The sequence below is a fragment of the Pelobates fuscus genome, chromosome 6 (assembly GCF_036172605.1).
Source record: "Pelobates fuscus isolate aPelFus1 chromosome 6, aPelFus1.pri, whole genome shotgun sequence".
In the NCBI taxonomy this organism is placed as follows: Eukaryota; Metazoa; Chordata; class Amphibia; order Anura; family Pelobatidae; genus Pelobates; species Pelobates fuscus.
In genome coordinates, this window is record NC_086322.1 from 113,746,492 (window position 1) to 113,752,212 (window position 5,721).

A 5,721-nucleotide genomic window follows, 5' to 3' on the forward strand; every position below is an offset into this window, starting at 1 on the left:
ATGCACTTCAAAAATAAAGAATGACAAAAAAAAAAAGATACTTGGACAGAAGTAATGTATTGGACAATAGAACTATTTGGTTTGTTTTAACAGACAATAGATTGTTATAGCAGAATAACAGCTTGCGCACACACACACACACACACACACACACACACACACACACACTCTATCTCTCTCCACTGGAATGTGAATATACTGTTTTACCTCTCTGGTATTTATTAAATATTTTAAGTATAATAATACATTTATTATAAGAAGCAGCATTTTATTGCGGTAAGAGTCAAATGAACAATGTTAACAATATCCTTATTTTACACTTTTTTTTTTTTAACATGCACTGCCAAAAGGATAAAAGTAAACACATTTGATGAAAATAATCTTTATCACATGGATGGATTCAAATCGTAATGCTAAGCACACACTGAAAGCCTGACAATTAAACAGAGGTTACATTTTATTCCATTTCATGTTCCTTACTAAAGTGATTGCGTTTGAAAACCTCTTGCGCAGCAAATGCCGTGGTAACAAAGTAGCAATGCTATACATCTAGTGCATCTAAGCAGACTATTGATCAGTATATCTTAATCTCCCCACAACATATGCTTGTCATGGCTAATTGAATTACCTTAATGTGGTTTAGTTATGTGGTTTACAGGGCTACTGTCCTTGGGAAATTCTTCACGTCAACTGAGTTGAGACAACGAGGCTCTTTAGCTCATCAGTTCAAGTTGACATATATAAAAAGCACAAATGTGCACGTGTGTTTCCTATCCTTGAAAATGTTTCTTGGCGGAGTTCCAGGCACATGCTATATATTTAAATTACGGATATCTAACCTTGGCATTCCAAGTGTTGTTAGAGTACAATTAACATAGCTCTACAGCACACACACACACACACACTCGCTCTCTCCCACTCAGCTGACATTTGAAAAAAGCAAATGAGGATTCCATCCTATGAAAGAATAAATCACAATTAAATAAGATCAATCCTTAATTTGAAATTATAAAAGCTGTTGTGATAATGAACAGTAAAGAAGTCCCAGAAGTCAAGGTATTTGGGAGGGAGAGCAAAAGTCCAGCTTCCAAATAACACTAAACTAAGGGTGTGCCCATATAGGAGGATAACAATTAAGCTCCCCTGGTATAAAAAGCAAAATAAATAAATCTTTAATCAAAAAGTAAACAAAGTAATCGTGCAGAGAATGTATAACATACACTGGGTTGGAGTCTAAAGGTGAGGTCTAGCTTGTTAGACTTCAATGTCAGTATATAAGGCAGCAGAATAGATACAGTATAAGTATCACTGTGGAAATACACTGTAAGATGATGGGACCGTGCATCCACCTAAAGGTTAGCTTCTCAATAGAGCATATAATAAAGGAGTGCCTGCATAGAAAGTTCAGAACTGCTATTCTGGGAAGAGTACACAGCTGACAGAGTGTACTTTCCTGGAGTCTGAATCAGGACTTAATCCTAATTAGTGAGTAAATTCTCGGATGCTGAAAAAGGTACTGATTGCACTAGAGAAAGGGCTCTCCTTTGTACCTGTATCCCCCCTTAACAAATTCATGTGGGTTAAAGACCTTCATCTGTTCGCTCGGAAACTTGCCCTACATAAATTTCATGAGATCAACAAAGAAAAGAGAGCCAAATCTCACGGCATGTCCAACAGAGAATATGAATGCCTTATGACTCTCATGGATCTATGGGAAGAAAATAATGAAACCAGCCATCCAAGATACACTGATCTAAAACAAAGAAGTAAATTCACCCCATACCTGGGAAATTATCGCAACATCGATCTGTTTTTAGAAACCATGAAAAATGAAATTGATAAACTAGATACCAGGTCCCTTGATTTTTACCCCAATATGAACCTGTCTAGAAAAGAACAACAAGCCCTAAAGTCTCTGAAAAACAATACGGAAATCATCATGAAACCCGCGGATAAAGGTGGGAATATTGTCATGATGGACCTCACAGACTATGTGAAAATGGTTCTCAAAGTTTTGGAGGATGAGAATACATATAAGATTCTAGGGTCAGACCCCACAAACGATTCTTAAAAAGTATAAGGAGATTTTGGACAAGGGCCGCAGTGGAGGGTTGCTATCTGGGGATGAATATGAATTCATCCTCAATCGCTACCCTAAGATAGCAACCTTCTACTGCCTGCCCAAAGTACACAAAAGCATGACCTCACCCCTAGGTCGCCCTATTGTCTCAGGCATAGAGAAACTGACACAGAATGGGAGCATATATATGGACAAAATCCTAAGACCGTTTGTCGAAAGACTCCCCTCTTACCTGCAGGACACGAAACAGACTCTTGCTCTTTTAGCCAATCTTGAGGTACCACCTCTAGCTAAATTATGCAGCCTAGACATCGAGGCCTTATATTCATCTATTCCCCATTCAAATGGCATAAGTCATATACGCTATTTTCTAGAACAACGAGGTGAGACTGCCGTAACACACACCACATTCTGTTTGGAACTCCTCGAATATATACTTACCCACAACTACTTTACATTTGAAAACAAATATTATCATCAAATCAGGGGGACTGCGATGGGGACAGCTTGTGGCCCATTGTATGCCAACCTCCATTTAGGATGGTGGGAAGAGAACTTATCCCAACATACAGGGATTTCTCAATATCTTCCTCTCATTTACCTTTGGCGTCGCTACATTGACGACGTGCTCATAGTGTGGTTGGGCAGCCTCCAAGATTTCAATGAGTTTGCCCGTACCCTAAACATCAATGACGAAAATCTAAGATTTACCAATGAATTTGGGGGTCAAACCCTTAACTTTTTGGATTTGACGATCACCATCACAGCTGAGAACAAAATACATACTACTCTCTACCGTAAACCTTCTGCGACCAATAGCCTCCTGAGATGGGACAGTTTCCATCTGATATCCCTTAAAAAAGGCATCCCCACAGGTCAATATCTCAGGGTCAGACGCAACTGTAGCACCATTGACGAATTTAAGATCAAGGCTAAAGAACTAAGGTGTCACTTTAAGGCAAAAGGGTATCCCAACAGATGCATAAAACGGGCATACCAGAGAGCACTTGATTCAGATCGTAACAACTTGATAAGCGGCGATACCCCTAAACCATCAGAAGACCCGAAGAGGAATATACGTCTAATTGCTACCTACGATGCAGGCTGGGAGAACATTAAAGGCTCCCATAGGCGCTTTTGGCCACTGCTAACTGGCGACTTGCATCTTCAACAAGTTCTGGCCCCAAATGTTTCCATCACGGCTCGTAGAGGTAAAAACCTACGAGACCTTCTGGCCCCCAGTCATCTGAAAACTGCACCTCCCCCCACAACATGGCTCCAGACTCCTTTAATCGGAACCTATGGGTGCGGGAGGTGCATTTCATGTAAATTCATCAAAAGAGATTCTAAAACAGTTAAGGACAGCTTGGAGAAGGAGGACTTTGCTATAACCTCCTTCTTTAACTGCAACACATCAGGGGTTGTATACCTATTGACTTGTGAATGTAATAAAAAATATGTAGGCAAAACATTCCGCCCTCTCAACAAACGCATACAGGAACATATTAGATCTTGCAAATTCAACTGATAACCCCATCTCAAGACACCTCCGCGAATACCACAATAGCGACCCCAAGGAGTTATGCTTCTGTGGCTTGGAATTGGTCAAAAAGAACCCTAGGCGAGGAGACTATGATAAATTCCTCAGACAAAGGGAATGTTTCTGGATTTACCAACTTAAGACCTCGAGTCCAAAAGGTCTCAATGAGGGATTTTCTTTCTTTCTTTTCCTATAACCATTTCGACCCATATATATATATTTGTGTGAAGGGCTCATGATGGCAAAGAAAAATAAGACCTTAATAAGTGTAGGATGGTATAAAAGTAGCAAGTCGGTTGTGGTGTGCCGGAACCGACGATGAGGTAGGCCTGAAAATAAAGAGGGCCCACCAAGAAGAAATGTAAGAAAAAGGAGTTGATAAAGAGGTGTGGGTGGGAGGGTGATGCAACGCTGACCTCGAAGGTATGGAGCCAGGTAAGGGGTGTCCCTTAAGTAGGGAAGGGGTGTGTCATACGCCCCTCCCACAAACACAGGCCAAAAGGCCTTACTACTTGTGTGAAGGGCTCATGATGGCAAAGAGAAATAAGACCTTAATAAGTGTAGGATGGTATAAAAGTAGCAAGTCGGTTGTGGTGTGCCGGAACCGACGATGAGGTAGGCCTGAAAATAAAGAGGGCAAAATAAAGAGGGCAAAAATCGAAATTTCCATATTTAATACAAACTACCAATATACATACTTTTAACAAGACATGTTCTGAAAAGCATTTCTTACTTCTTGTACAGGGTTAGGAATGTATCGTGTGTAAGCGGATGATTTCCAGCGCCCCAGTGTCTTGATAACATGAACCGGTATGTTAACACTGGAGGCTGTGGAGGCCGCTCCTATGCGGAAGGAGTGGCCTGAATAGTTAGCTGGCTTGAGTCCCAGCTGTGTTAGTAAGGACCTAACGTGGGTCATGAAGTTGGTAGTAGTGAGAACTGAACCTCGTAGAACAAAAAGTGGTTGTGATGGCGTTGCCTTGAGACTCTCTGTATGAGAGTCCAGTATTTGGACGGGGCACCATCTGTTGTGAGTCGGATAGTATTTAACCTCTACGGGTGGAGCGTGTTGACTGTTTTTGGAATGAGGTAGTGTCAGGATATAATAGTCCATGTGTTTGGTTAAGTGCGAATGGAGCAGTAAGTGAGTGGATTGTGTTGTATTGATGGCGGTAAACTCTCTAGGTCTCAGAAACCCATAAAAAGCCACGTAAATAGCTGTTTTGATGACTAGAGTTGTGTTGATGGAGAAGGGTTTTAGATCTAGTAGTTGTGATAATTCCTTAAGGATATGAAAATCTATAGGAAGCCTCTGTGCTGTATGCGGGGGTTCGGATCTTTGTATACCCCTAAGGATGTTCTTGATTTGGTATGATGACATGAAACTTGAGTTGTTGGGTTGTAATGTCAGCATGTGATGTTGGATGCCTGTAAGATATAGTTTGATTGTGTTGTAAGAAAGTTTGAGTTTGATGTGGCAAAAAGAGGCAAAACCTAAAAAAGATGTCATGATGAATGGTTGTAATATGTTGTGTTCCAAAAGGAATCTTTTGAATAAACTGAAGGCTCTGTTGTAGGTTTTCCTGGTATTTGTAGATAGAGCTAGTTGGGACAAAGTTCTGCAATGTTGCATGATAACGTCTAGTCCATTACTAGCTGATGGAACAGTGGAGTGGCCGTGGCTGTGAGCGCGGCTGATGGGAGAAGTTGATGAAAGGCCTGGAATTTAAAACGAGACAAATTATCAGCTGCCTCGTTACAAATACCTGGAATATGAACACAATGCAAGAAAAAATTATGACATGCTGCCAACCAAGTGAGTTTCCTCAAAAATCTCATGATAGTAAGGGAGTTGGAGCGACCTTTGTTAATAATGTAACAGGTTGCTTGGTTGTCTGAGTAACACCTGACTGATGAACCTGTCCATAGATGTCCCCATGCCACGTCAGCCGCCATGATGGGACATATCTCGAAAAGAGCTGAGGTAGAGAAAAAACACTCCAGGTCCTGCACCTCTGAAGGCCAGCTACCCCAAAGCCATTCGTTCCCAAATATCGCTGCAAAACCTGTGGTAGACGCCGCGTCTGTCCAAACAGTAGGA